The sequence below is a fragment of the Pinus tabuliformis genome, chromosome 8 (assembly GCF_031772625.1).
Source record: "Pinus tabuliformis cultivar Carrire ecotype Pingquan chromosome 8, CPIR1, whole genome shotgun sequence".
NCBI classification, from domain to species: domain Eukaryota; kingdom Viridiplantae; phylum Streptophyta; class Pinopsida; order Pinales; family Pinaceae; genus Pinus; species Pinus tabuliformis.
The window spans coordinates 1,538,944,095-1,538,959,120 of NC_142294.1; the positions used below are offsets into that span (position 1 = coordinate 1,538,944,095).

At 36.6% G+C, this 15,026-nt stretch overlaps 1 pseudogene; it reads right to left on the bottom strand.

Annotated features, from left to right (window-relative positions):
- Window positions 1–12,259: 12,259 nt before the first annotated feature.
- Window positions 12,260–12,876, bottom strand: LOC149241797 (antimicrobial peptide 1 pseudogene; annotated as a pseudogene).
- Between the last annotated feature and the right edge of the window lie 2,150 nt (window positions 12,877–15,026).

Below are 15,026 nucleotides of genomic sequence, written 5' to 3' on the forward strand. Positions count from 1 at the left end.
TTCTTGAAATTAATTTTAGATATGTACACAAAATTTTATTTATGATTTGTCTCAAATGCAAGGAGAAAATATCACAATATCAAATGACCAATTCTTCAAATTCTAGCTCATTCCATATTGTTGATCAAAGTCCTTCACGGATTTCTCCCTTTCCATCTCTAGTAAATTTAGATTTATTTTATATTTCAATTATCTAATTGAATTTATTTGATTTTATTCCATGTCGATTTGAATAAAAATGTATCCAAATTTATAGGATCTTAATTCATAATCATGTTCAGATGCATAAAATATTCCTCCTTTTCAAAAATGTCAAAAGATCCTATCAGGAGCAGTGTATCACAAGAAGTTGGTAGATGAAAATGGACAGCCACTTCACCCTGCTAATTGGAACATAGCATCTTCCAACCACAATCCTAGACCAACGATGGTAATAATTGTTTGGTATAATGTAATTTCAACAAACCAATTGCATTGACGTGCTTAGTAATATCATTGATGTACTAATATTCAATATTTTTTGAAATTAGAATTCTAGTGATGATGAGTGACCCACCTACCATCTTCTGGTGCACCCCACTACAACATTAACTTGAGAGAAGGTTGCATTAAGAGAAATACACGGAGAGGAAGCATACAAAGAATGGTTGAATCAACCACCTATTCAACTCCCAATACGTCCAGATTCTCCAATTAGGAGTGAATACAACAATAGTAGTTCTTCATCACAAGTTGGCAGTGGAGGCAATCAAATAAAGGTTGGTATGGATGATTACTTATGGGATACAACTGCCATGGAGGCAATGTTATTAGATGCATTCCAAAATTATGAGCTAGGGGATGATTCTCATATCACTGATACCTTATTCGAAAACTTGAAATCTACTTCCACTTCCCTTCTCTTTGGACCTGGAGACAAGTTAAAGTCCACTCAGTTGGGGACAATGATGTTACTCTACAACTTGAATGCAAATTTTGGCATTTCAAATGCATGTTTCTCAGTAATATTGAGGTAATTGACCTGCATGATCGATCAATTTTCTTATATTTTGTCACACAATTAACATTAAAAATTATCGATTTTATGAACATTAAAAAATGACATTGTACAATTATATTTCCCACCAACTACAGGTTATTCAAAGATAAGGTTCTTATGAATGATAATATATTGTCAAATAGCTACAAAGAGGTAAAGTAGTTGTCAAAAATGTTAGTTGTTGAGTACATATCATATCATGCATGTCTAAATGATTGTATTCTATATAGAGGAGAATATGTAGACAAAGGGATATGTTCAAAATGTGGGCATGGTAGGTACGGTAAATAAAAAAAAATGGGTAAATCACATGGTCCTCCTCATAAGATATTTAGGCACATGCCTATAATACCAAGGATTAAAAGGCTCTTTCGTTGCAAAGAATTAGCTATGTTGCAGTGATGGCATGCCTCACATAGAAGTGAGTCGGGAGTTATATGAATCCAAATAGATTAAATAGCCATGAAGTTATAGAGGATACATGGCCTGAAAATTTCAAGGATGAAGTACGAAGTCTACGACTCAGCATAACCATGGATGGTGCCAACCCATATTCCCTCCAAAACACCAACTATTATGTTTGGCTTGCAGTAGCGATCAATAACAATATCCCCCCATGGTTATCCGTGAAGAATGAACATCTTATTTTGGCTCTCATAGTCCCTGAGAGAAGACGAGTGAAGAATATGGATGTCTACTTACAACCATTGGTAGATGAATTGAAGGAATTACGGGAAGGGATACATGTGTACAATGTATCAAGACCCATCGCAACAAAGAGGAGTTTTATGTTGTATGGAATATGTGATTATACCATACATGATTATCCAAGCTTAGGAGTTTTCTCTAGTAAATTACATTTTTATTGATTTGTTTATATACATAACAATATTTTTTCTCATATTAATTTAATTCCATGCAATTGTTCTGATCTTGATGCTCGCTAATTTGCCCTGTTGTTATAGGTCTATTTGGGCATATCACTCCTGACATTCAGATCAGTACCAGTAGGGCTCATCAAACCCTAATTCAGTTGTTACATGCCCTAGACAAGTTGTCACATTGAATGCTTCCTTCTATGAAAGTTTCCTTGCCTGAAGCCTTGCTGAAATGCCTCCTAGGGACACTAGCGTAGCCTTGGTCAGGGGTAACTGCGTTGTAGAGCAGGCAGGCCCTCTTTGACCTGTGCTGGGCAATATTGACCAAAATTTGAATAGGGTTCTGGGAATATTCCTTCATTCTAGATGATTCTAGAAGGATCCCATCTCTTATCTCCTCCTATGAGCTTGAAATTGGATAGGCTAAGGATCCATTAACCTCCTATCCTCTCATCCCTTGCTCCATGGAAACTAACTCCAAGTTTGGAAGGCCATTCAATACCCTCATTTATGACAAAACCATCTCCATTTCCTATAAATTGAGCACTCAGCATAGTGATCAAGGGGCTAGAATCTGAATTTTGTAAGGAAATTCTATTGGTTTGAGAATTGAGTTCATGTCAAGCAATGTTATGTTGCTAGAATGGTGTGATTTTGATGTGGCAAGGGTTGGACTGAAGCTGGAGGAGTGGCACAGGATCGAACTGTATTGGGTGATACTCTTCCTTCTACATTAATAAAGAGTTTATTCCTTTTCTCATATTATTGTTCATATTTGTGATGATTATGTGTTTCAATGTCTTCGATTCCATTATTTTATAGTAGATAGATCATGTATGCTTTGATCATTTCTTGTTTCCGTTTCTCTTGATACAGGTACCTTTTGATCAAATTTAGTTCAAGTGGGAGTGATGGGAGTGATTCAAAAGAGATCAAGGAAGCGAAAGACTACAAGTAAGTTCCTCCATCTCATCTATCTTGTATAAGAAAAGGTTAAAATACTTGCTTTCTGTTGTTCTAGGTGTAGTCACCCACCTGTTTATCCGTAGATGCAAATTCCATATAACAAATTGGCTTTAGGCCAGGAAACTTTCATAGAAGGAAGCATTCAATGTGATGACTTGTCTAGGGCATGTAACAATTGAATTAGGGTTTGATGAGCCCTAATGGTACTGATCTGAATGTCAGGAGTGATGTGCCTCCTTGGGACACTAGCGCAGCCTTGGTCAGGGGTAACTATGCTGCAGAGTAGGCAAGCCCATTCTGGCCTGCACTATAGTGCACTTAGGCCCTCTTTGACCTGCACTAGGCGAGATTGAGTGAAATTTGCATGGGGTTCTACGAATATTCCTTGATTCTAGATGATTCTAGAAGGATCCCATCTCTTATCTCCTCCTATGAGCTCAAAATTGGATAGGCTAAGGATCCATTAACCTCCTATCCTCTCATCCCTTGCTCCATGGAAACTAACTCCAAGTTTGGAAGGCCATTCAATACCCTCATTTATGACAAAACCACCTCCATTTCCTATAAACTGAGCACTCATAATAATGATCAAGGGGCTAGAATCTGAAGTTTGTAAGGAAATTTTGTTGGTTTGAGAATTGAGTTTATGTTGAGCAATGTTATGATGTTGTATTAGTGTGCTTTTGATGTGGCAAGGGTTGGACTGAAGCTGGAGGAGTGACATAGGATTGAACTATATTGGTGATACTCTTCCTTCTACATTAATAAAGAGTTTACCCCTTTTCTCATATTATTTTTCATATTTGTGATGATTATATGTTTCAATGTCTTCGATTCCATTGTTTTATAGTAGATAGATCATGTATGCTTTGATCGTTTCTTGTTTCTGTTTCTCTTGATACAGGTACCTTTTGAGCGGATTTAGTTCAAGTGGGAGCGACGGGAGCGATTCAAAAGAGATCAAGGAAGCGAAAGACTACAAGTAAGTTCCTCCATCTCATCTATCTTCTATAAGAAAAGGTTAAACTACTTTCTTTCTGTTGTTCTAGGTGTAGTCACCCACCTAGGGAAAATGTGTTTATCCGTAGATGCAAATTCCATATAACAAATTGGTGACTCTACTGGGGAACAAATTTCATTCTTGGTGGCTTAACCTCATCATATTACACCCTAGTAGACTTTGCTTGACTTTATTGATCTTATTTCAGTCTTTTTGAAGTGTTTTTAGTCAAAAATTGTGCTTGAATGTCTCTTGATTTGACTCTCTGGCACCAGTGCAGTGTTGGTCTTGACACAGTGCATTGCAGAGTAGCCCCTACCTTAGAGATAGTGCATTGCAGCACACTATCTCCCACTCTGGCCTGCACTGATTCCTCTTAGGCTAAAAAACCCACCTTTGGCTTGATTTTTCCAAAGTTGCTTCTGTTTTTGTTTGCTGAAAGATCAATGATTCTTATGGTTCTGAAATCAAGTTGTATTTCTCCTCCTAGCCCTACTTTGGCCTTGATTTTTTATTGTTTCTTAAATGATTTCTTTATCATTATCAATTCATTGTCAAAGTTAGCTTATAGTTGATTAATCTTTTCTGAAAAGGAAGTGTCGTAAAGTCTTCATTTCTTTCAAAAAGGAACTGTCGTAAAGTCTTTGTTTCTTGTGAAAAGGATTGATTGATTGTATGTGCATTTAGTTTCCTTTTGTTCATCTAAACATTAAGGGAATTGAAAATAAAAACTTGCATTATGCAACTAGAGGTTTGTGTGTGCTTGTAGGAATAGTATAGGGAAATTACATTAGGTGTGCTCTTTGCTCTTTAATTAAACATTTTGATTGCTCTATCCCTTGTAGTTAAGGTTTTCATTGTTCAAATTAAATGAAAAAAATGTTTCTCATCATATTTTCATTCTAGGAATTACAAACATGCATCACATGGTGAACCTTAAAAGGCAAATTCTTAAGGCGATCAACTTAAAAGTTATTTCAATTAACCTAATGGAGCATTGTAACTTAATCCCTAACATTTAGAGCTCTAGGCTAGAGACGTGTTCCGGCGTCGTTAAACATAGCAGTTGTCATTAATTATTTGCAATACATTCCGAGTGTGATACCTCATTCCACGTACGTAAGTATATCATAGCTCGTCCACGTACCTGCGGGCATATAGGGAGGTGTTATAGTACAAAAAGTATAAAGGAATGCTCTCACAGTGTGGTTTCACATTAGACAGTGCTAACATGGATTGGGCCTCCATGAACTTTTGGGTATATATGGGAGAACTGCATTAGGTTGCTATCCATCCTTAGGTAACCCAATTAGCCGCCTTGTACACTGTGATACACCGAACATAGCATTCGGGGACAGTGCCTGCACGTATGTTAAGTCCTTGGTTTACTGAGGCGGTGTATTTCAGTTCACAGTTACTTGGTAATCCTTTTGCCTAGATTATCCCTCTTTTGTACTGTTATGTTATTTTGATTAAAATAAAATTAATTAACCGCGTATAACATCCTCCACATCACTCCTTAGTTGATCTTAGGTTGAGACATATGGAAACAACTCCAGAGTCCACTAATCAAGGAATTCCTTTTGATGGAAATCCTAGTCATTTTCCTCCTTTCGGAAATATTGGTGCTCCATATATGGCTACATTATCCCTTCCAGGATTTACCATTGGCTTGACAGTATGGTTGTTTTCAACCTACTTGGTTCAAAATGTCGTGATTTCTCCGCAATTGAGTACTCCTCCACCTGGGAAAAATCAACCTCTAGTTGATCCTAATGTTGTCCCTTTACCTTCTTCGTCGATTGTTTTTTCCTCCCCTTCTTCCTCTTCGCCTGGTGAAAGTATTGACACTAGTAACCAGGTGGATAAGAATAAGAAGAAAGGGAAGAGTAAGAAGAAGAAGATGAAAATTTAGTAAGGGGGCAACTAAGCAACCATTGCTTCAAATGAAACTTCTGATGAGAAATCGTCCGATAAGCCTCACAAACTTCGGTATCCTTGCAAACTTTGTACGGGAGACCATCTTCTTCGAAATTGTTCTGGTATTCCTCATATCTTAAAAGAATGGTCTTCTCGTTCACATAATCCTGTGTCATCAACTTCTGGAGATCATGCTGGTGACACACCATCAACTGGTGGTAGTAAAGTTCATGGAAATAAGGGTAAAGTTAAGTTTCCCTGTAGGTTATGCGAAGGGAATCACCCCATTCACCTTTGTACCTATCTGGATGAAGCCCAAAAAGTGTTGGATAACCATCCTGCTTCTCCGCAACGACTTCCATATGGTTACAGGAGACTCTCCCTTAATCCTTCACTAGTTGATTAAGTGACTAACCCAAATTAACCATCGGTCAAACCCACTCTCTTTGAATGTGAATCCCATGAGTCTATACCTGACCAATCACAAGCCGAGGAAACAGTTGACCCGATTTCACCTTCAGTTAATCATACCTTTCCTGTAGAGAGTGAGTATGATACCACTCAGATTCTTTTTGTTTCTTCAGATTCCAATGAGCTTGGACACAACCCTCATGTTCCATCAAGACAGGAGGAAAATCCTCTCGTTCTCGTAACTCAAAGGGGTGATTATCTCATTCTTACGGTACCCCCTCCAAGTAGTCTGGTCACTTCCTTTGATTGGAATTGACTGGCAGGATGTCGTCTTCCTTGATATGTGCCTTTCCAGATCATAGTACAGGTTTATAATATGATTGTATCTAGCACTATTATATATGAAGGTGCATCCGTGAGTATCCTTTCCTCCGCTACTTGGCAAGCACTCGGTTTGCCACCACTTGTGCCTGTTACCCAGAATCTATTGGCTTTTAACAGAGGAACTAGTCAACTATTAGGGATCCTTCCTCGGTTGCCTATTACTTTGGGAGGAAAATTTGTTTATCTCAATGTGATGGTAGTCTCAGGCCCTTTAGATTACAATTTACTTCTAGGGCGACTATGTTTATGACATGGGAGCTATTGTTTCAACACTCTTTCGAGTGATGTGTTTCCCGCATGAAGGTAGAATTGTCACCATTGACCAACTTTCATTTCCCTGTCCAAATATGCCTTCCAGTCAACCATCTTCCCTAAATGGTCCTTTTGTCCCAATAGTATCTTCCCTGCCACGAGTCAATTATGTGGCAACCCATTCCATGCCTACATCAATTGACGATCAATTCCATGATCTTGTGCATTATGTATTGGGTGCATTAGAACCAGATCTCTCTAATGGATTCCTTGATACGTATCCCTTCTAGAGCATTATTCTCCCATCTGATGAGAACCTCTTGGAAGTCATGACCTCTTATGGGTCGTGATCAAGGAATTATGACGATAGTTCTTTTACTGTATCAACCTCATTAAAAAATGAAATAGGTCCCATGAGCATAGTTCCTTGTCTTGTGTCAATCTCGTTAAAGAATGAAACAAGGAATATGAGGATAATTCTTTTACTATGTCAAACTCATTAAAAAATTAAACAGGTCCCAGAGCATAGTTCCTTGTCTTGTGTCAATCTCGTTAAAAAAATGAAACAATGAATCTGAGCAAAGTTCATATTCTTGTGTCAAGCTCATTAAAAAATGAAACAAGGTCCACTGGAGCAAATTTCCAATTCGAGTCTTTTATTAGATCTTGTAAAATCCCAGTCGAGTCTTTCAATTGATCTCGTAAATGAACCTTCATTCCATCCACCTAATAGCCACGAGTAGTCTACTTAGGTTAATGTAATGAAGCTTGGGGGGCATGCACCTAGAATCAAGTCATCATGTTGGGGGCATGTAAATTGAATCCAAGCATAGTTTTTCATTTCAATCTTGTGTAAACATGAAACTGAATCCAAGCATAGTTCCCTATGGTTCAAGCTTGTGTAAAAATGAACCCAAGACCATTTTAACCCTCGTGATTTCCATTCTATCAGCCTCTTCCGTCAGATGAGCCTTGGTTTTTCTCCTTCCATCGTCACTATCTGCTTGGCCGATCATACGCTTTCACTTGGTTGTTTTACCCTTTTTGAGGAATAGTTGCAATGAGTGGTCTTATTAGCCAGCCTCTTCACATAAATCAACATGTTTTGAGAAGTTCCAACATCACCGGAACCAGTTTCTATCCTAGACACCACTCGTTCCTCTAAGTGGAGTCCTCTTTAAGCTCTTTTTAGACTCTTGAAACATGAAAATATTATCAAGCGCTTGTCCTTTTCAGCTCGTAAATGGATTGGAAACGACATCTACTCAGTATAAGTTTAACCCTTTTCCGGACTGAGATAGATTACTTATGAAAAAGGAATACGTTGATCGAACATGGTCAATAAGTTCTCTCTTGTATTATTTTACGCTTTTTCGGACTTGAGAGACAAACTTACGAAAAATAACTTATGCAGTTTTCTTTTTATCCCTTTTCAAACTCTCTAAACATGAAAAGGACCGAGTTCTCAGTGTTGTTAAACTCGTTAAAACATCAAATAGCGACAAACTTGTCCATCATGACAAGACCGAGTTTCACCTTTGCTAGGCTCGTTAAAACATCACATAGCGATGGATTCACCCGGAGGGTGGAATTATACTACAAGCATATGTTATCCTCATCAAGCTTGTTGAAAAATAAAGAGGTACTGGTCAGCAATGACTGTGGAAAATGGGAAAAGGGATAAATCACTTTATGGTAGAAAGTCGTTCTTGAACATATACAAAAGGCATGATGAATTTGTCAGTAATGTTCATTCCACTAGTCTAGGAGTCTAAGAAAGTATCGACCTATGATAACTTGAGTAGATTTGTAGGTTATGGAAGCTTAAGGAGCTTCCTAAATGCTTTGAGGTTAGGGGGGCTGAATTTTTCTTGAATCCAAGCTTGAAAGTTCTAGTTTTTGGATCGAAATGTCATGCACACAAGTAAACAATTTCTATGAAATCAAAGACTTAAGGGATGGATGAAACACTTTCCAGTCATGTGGTGCAAATTTTATTATTTCTCTTCTCATCTAATGACAAGTTCAAATAACATTGGTATGCAGTTAACTAGCAAAAACTTTTATCTATGCAAGCAATTGAATTGAATGTGTCACTCCAAACCATCTCTCTCTTCTTTCAAGTAGCCATTTATTTGTTATACTTAGGGAAATATGTCTTCATCAATAAATTCCTTTGGTGAGTCTTAGATATTAACATCTCATTCTTTGGTGCAATTACTAATATAATCGTCTTCTCTCGTTCCATTCTTTTGGTTGAGGGAAAATAATAAGTAGAAGCTACTAATCATAATCATGCTTTACAGGGAGTGATAAGGAGCAGATCCTGAAGTATGATTTCCATCACGTCGTCTTTACCTAGGTATAAATTTCCTTTATTAATTTTTTGAGTGACCTTAAGACGGGGAGAAAGAATGAGAGAGTAAAGGCAGTGGAGCGATTTCCTAACAAGTGATATCTGCTATTAATATTGAATAATGACAAGCAGTGCAGATGAATGGATTGTGCAAAGTCTCAAGTTGTGCAAGAGAGGTGTGATATACAGAAGTGGGCGTGTGGAAGGGAAAAATGTGCAAAGCAAGTGTGTGGAACAAGGTGTGCGGGGAGACTAAGTGTGGATAAACAATGTGCAGAGAGAGATATGTACGTAGATTTTCCACACATTGGAAAATTGGCAAAGTGTTGTATATAAACGAAAGAGTGCAAAGTAACTTAAGTATATATTTTTAATAGCATTTCTTTTCTACATAGGACTAGACAATTCTTTTGGTCAATAAGCCCAATCAATCCCATGATTTCATCTTGCTTATTTCTTTAAGAAACTTTTTCTATTTATTTTGTAAACACGTGTTGATTCACATTTAACATCTGCCAAAAGCGCTTTTGATTGGAGATTTTTATTTTAATTTTTTCTAAGTGTGATAATTATGGGCATTTCAGAGCTCAATGATCCTTGAATTCACCATGTTATCAATTCATTAGGTTGCAAAAAGTGAGGCAAAGGATATGAAAAGTATCATGCCCTCAAATACCATTAAGAAGAAAAGGGAGATGTTAGAGCCCTCTGCTATATTACTATGCATGTTATATGGAAGGAATACGCTAACTCTAAAACTAAAACAAATTTCATAGGATTAGTATTGAGTATGAATTTGGGATAGTCCTTGTTTAGATACCTAGGTATGCCATTCACCCACGGATATTACAAGGTAATAGACTATGTTTAATTATTAAAGAAGGTTTAAAAGTAAAATAACTTCTTAACTAAATCCCCACAAGATAATATCATTGATAAAGTTTGTCTTATTTTTCATCCAAATATATGTTTGATATTTTCTAATGGTACCGTTGGAAATTCTTAAGGAATTTAATAGGTCTTGAGGACATTCACTAGAAAGGGAAAGAAAATTTGTTAAGAAAATCATTTTGAAAAATTGAAACAAAATTCAAGTTATTTAGGTCTAAAATATGGAAACCTAATGAATAATTCCCCTAGAAAAAATATAATGATGAAAAATAATTTTGGGATAGAGGGCATGTGGGTACTAAAGGAGGTTCTTTGCAATAAGTATCTCAATGATAAAGTTAGGACACGTGTTTGAATATCTTGATACTAAGAAGAAATCAATCTCCAATATGGAAATAAATGAAAAAAAAAAGAGATCTATCTATCATTAAGGAGCATTTATCTTGGATTCCAATGAATAAGGAGGATGCCATCATATGAGAATAATTTAGGTAACCCCCCATTAAAATAATCTCCTATTTTAAGAGGAATTAAAACCTAGAACAAGCATAAGATGAAGACTTTGGACCAACAAGGCACCCTCATTTCAACAAAGTCCAAGCCCTCACTTCTTCTTCCACCTTCCACCTCCTTTTTCGGTGTCTACCACATGTGCAGCCTCACACCAACATAGAGACACACACATGCAAGTAGTTGTAAGTTGTCGATTCTACATACCCCATGATGAATATGTGGTAGTACCTTTTGTGTCCTAATGTGCCCATGATGAATCTGTGGTAGTACCTTTTGTGTCCTAATGTGCCCATGATGAATCTGTGGCAGTACCTTTTTTGTCCTAATGTACAATAAAAAGGTATTCACCCTACAAGATATATGATGTTAAACTAATGACCCTAGAAAATAATAATGAGAAAAACATTTCCAAATCTTCCATAGAAGATGAAAGAATAATGGAACCTATCATTAATTTCCCCTAAAAAAAAGCTTCAATTACTAATATTTAAAAATATATACAAACTTTAGAAAATAAAATATGAATCCAAAGAAATTGCACCCTTTTCACCACCTTTAAGTTTTTATGGTCTTTTCCTTTTCACAGCCCTAGACTTTGCCTTTTGGACTATTGATCATCTGCCTTCCTTTTATTAATTACATGATGAGAAATAGCTATAAATCCTTATATTAAATAAGAAACACAACTTATTAAATTTCGGAATAAATTTTAGGCCAAAGTTAGCACCTTAGAGATAAATTCCTTCCTTCAGATGGTTATTAATACAAAAGAAGCTCCTAATCGTTGAGAATCTTAACAAATGAGGTATACAAGAGCCTTTCTTATGTGTATTGTTTAAGAAGAAAGAGAAAAATCAAGACACCTCAATGTTGTAAGAGATGGCAAGTGTTTACAGAACAAGCTCCTAATCTTTGAGAACCCAAAAAATTGAGGTATACAAAAGCCTTCCTTGTGGGTAAGAGGAAAGAGAAAAATCATGAAACCTCTTTTTAACATTGTTGGACATTTGATCATCCCCCTTCCTTTTATTAATTACATGATGAGAAATAGGTACAAATCCTTATATTAAATAAGAAACACAACTTATTAAATTCCGGAATAAAGTTTAGGCCAAAGTTAGCCCCTCATAGATAAATTCCTTCACATAGTTATTAATACAAAACAAGCTCCTAATCGTTGAGAACCTCAACAAATGAGGTATACAAGAGGCTTTCTTATGTGTATTATGTGTATTGTGTAAAAAGAAAGAGAAAAATCAAGACACCTCAATGTTGTAAGAAATAGCAAGTGTTAAGAGAACAAGCTCCTAACCTTTGAGAACCTAAAAAAATTGAGGTATACAAAAGCCTTCCTTGTAGGTAAGAGGAAAGAGAAAAATTATGAAACCTCTTTTTAACATTGTTGTAAGAAATTACAAGTGTTTAAAGTACAAATTAGAAATCACTTTAGTTCAATGTAACAAATTAAAAAATTACATTTTTGTTGTCAAGTTCATATTCATCTACGATCTTATGGATTGATAGATGGCATGGAATTGTTTTTGGTCTTGTGCTTAGTGAAGTTTACAATAAATAAAAATTAACCTGGACTAAGATGTTAGATATAGACAGATCCTTGGCATAACAGTACTTGAAAGTAGAAAAATATGTAATATCAGTGCACAAAAATCATTACGTATTAACGAAATAAAGTTAGACAAAGCAATATACACCAGACATCATATGGACCGGTGAAAATTGCAAAACATTATGTACCTATATCTACCATACTTGAGATAGATGATGCCATACAAACAGCGCCACGCCATGAATGGACACTCTCAAGCTTTATTTGGGACAACGCCAACTACTTAGACGTGCCTAGTAGTATGATAATAGTAATATAAAGTTATCACATGCAGCACTTAGCACTGGATGAAAAAACTCTTCCAACCAAAACCGCTGCAAGCTTGATTAACACTGCCAGAAAAACGGGTCTGAGCAACGCCTTTGCAGTTGGCCGTGTTGTAAGCAGAAGCAGTCTGGCCTTGATACACAAACTCATATCCTCCATGAACGTCGTTACCGATATTAGAACACCCACATTTGCTGTATCGAGCAGCATGGTTGTTGCAACCAGGCCCTGCCCACGCAGTGAAATAACTGCCCTCAGAAGGCTGGGCCAAAGCTAAAAACAAGCATACCAACACAAACAGCATGTATGCCAAGCGCTTGGTTTCCATGATAGCTGATAACAGGAATTCGGATGAGGAAGGTGTGAGTGATTTGGTAGTCGGGAGACACAGATTTATAGTGAACGTAAAGCGATGGTGATTTTCACTGGGTGAATAAAGAATTGAGAATTGTTTTTACTGTTTGGTATTGTGAATTCTAAATGCGCATTCGAGACTGAGAGTGACCACGCATTTTTTTTCTTTTTTACCCTACGAATGTGATAGACATGACGAGATCTTAGGTTCACTGGATAAGGATGAATGCGACAGAGTTGAGTGATTATGTTTCGTAAAGTCATTCGCATTAATTAAACAAAGGATAACTGGATAGCAACCAAATCTCATATTGACTCATTGTCTTCGCAGCGAGCACTACTTTTATCCTAAAATTGTTAAAAATCTCATATTGGCTCATTGTCTTCCCAGCGAGCACTACTTTTATCCTTCAAATATTAAAAAACATGCGTCTGCCACCGGAGACTGGGCGTAAAACCAGGCCCAACGAGGCGACTACATGCGTCTGCCACCGGAGACTGGGCGTAAAGCCAGGCCCAACGAGGCGACTTTTTGGGCAGAGTCCAGTTTGTCTGAAACACTGAAAAATCTAAAATGTATGATCTTTGCTATCTTCTTGAAAATCACAAAAACGTTTAATTAAATTGCTTCATCAAGAAAGAAGAAAGAAATTATTTTAATATCTATTTGGTTAAAGATAGCTTCTAAGACAGATTGATTCTTCATCCATCTGCTTGATGTATTCAGCTCTTTTTTTTTTTATGTATTCAGCTCTCCCTTGCAGGGGCCGTCTGGCTCTACCCCTGCCTGTTGGTTTGAACTTCAGGTTCTGGAAAGATTGAGAGGTGTTCTCCGAAGAGAGTTGGTGCTCTCTGAGGGGCCGGACCTTGAGGTGTCCTCCGGAGGCCGGGCACCGTACTGAGAAGCTATCTCTCTATCATCCTTCTTCCCCTCTCTGTTACTGGGGCCCCTCCCCCAATAGAGCAAGCTCCCAGCTTCTAGACAAACCCTTTGCTAAATAGATTATCCAAAGAACTTGCTGTCAGCATATCTGCATAACTTTCCCTAGTGTCTTTATAAAATGAAATGCTTTTCTATTTTAACTTTTCTCAAAAAAACAAAAAATACATACTCTTTTCTCCCAAGCTTCTTTTGACCTTTTCCAACTGTACTTAGGTAAATATTTTTTTGTCAAAATTTTATTGGATATTAAAATTAGTTTTTATACATAAATAAATTCTGTAACCTGATAAATCACTAAAACACTTGGATTTTGAAAAATTAACAAATTTTTGTGAGCATTTGAGTTTTGCAAAATTAACAAATTAAATTTACGAATTCAACAAATTTATGGAATAAAATATCATAACAAAACTTAAACTAATTAAACTACTGCACTATAAACATGTCCTGGATTCTCTTTTGAACAATAAAACAAAAAAAAACCATCTGATAACTAAACTGCACATCATAAATTGTTTGTTAAATTCTGTAATGGGAAAGTTCTAAAGATTTTGCTTTATCGCGAATTAATGGTTAAATTCACAATGCTGAAGTGCAAAAGATTTTTGGAAATATTGAATTTATCTTTTTATTTAAAAATAAAATTGAGATATAAAGTATTAAAATTTCATAAAATCAAATCAAACAATTTTATTGAGAAAAGTAATCATCAGAATACATATTCATAAAATTATGGTTCTAGCGGAAGAGGAGGACGATGAAGCGTTTCGTCGGTGAAACGGCTGACAAGACTGCGATAGATACATCATACATGATGGCAAACAAGTAAAGCACCACGAGACATATATTTGCGAGTTGCATATTTTATATAAAGAGAGAAAACGTGTCTTGACTATATGTTTGCGAATGGAGAATGACAGTGGCTGAGCACGACCTTTTATCTAGAAAGATAAGACGCCTGTATGCGCAGAGCCCCAAATTCAACCATTTCGTCCCGCCATGAATCTGCCTATTTAAGCAAATCCCTGTACCTTGACATTGACATTTATCACATTTGAGCCCCAAATTCAACAATTTCGTCCCGCCACGAATCTGCCTATTTAAGGAAATTCCTGTACCCATTCGATTCCATGGCATGACTGAAGTTTTGGTTCTATTTCACACACCTCATGACCAGTGATTTATCACTCAAATTCCATTCCATACACACTTTACATTGAAGCCT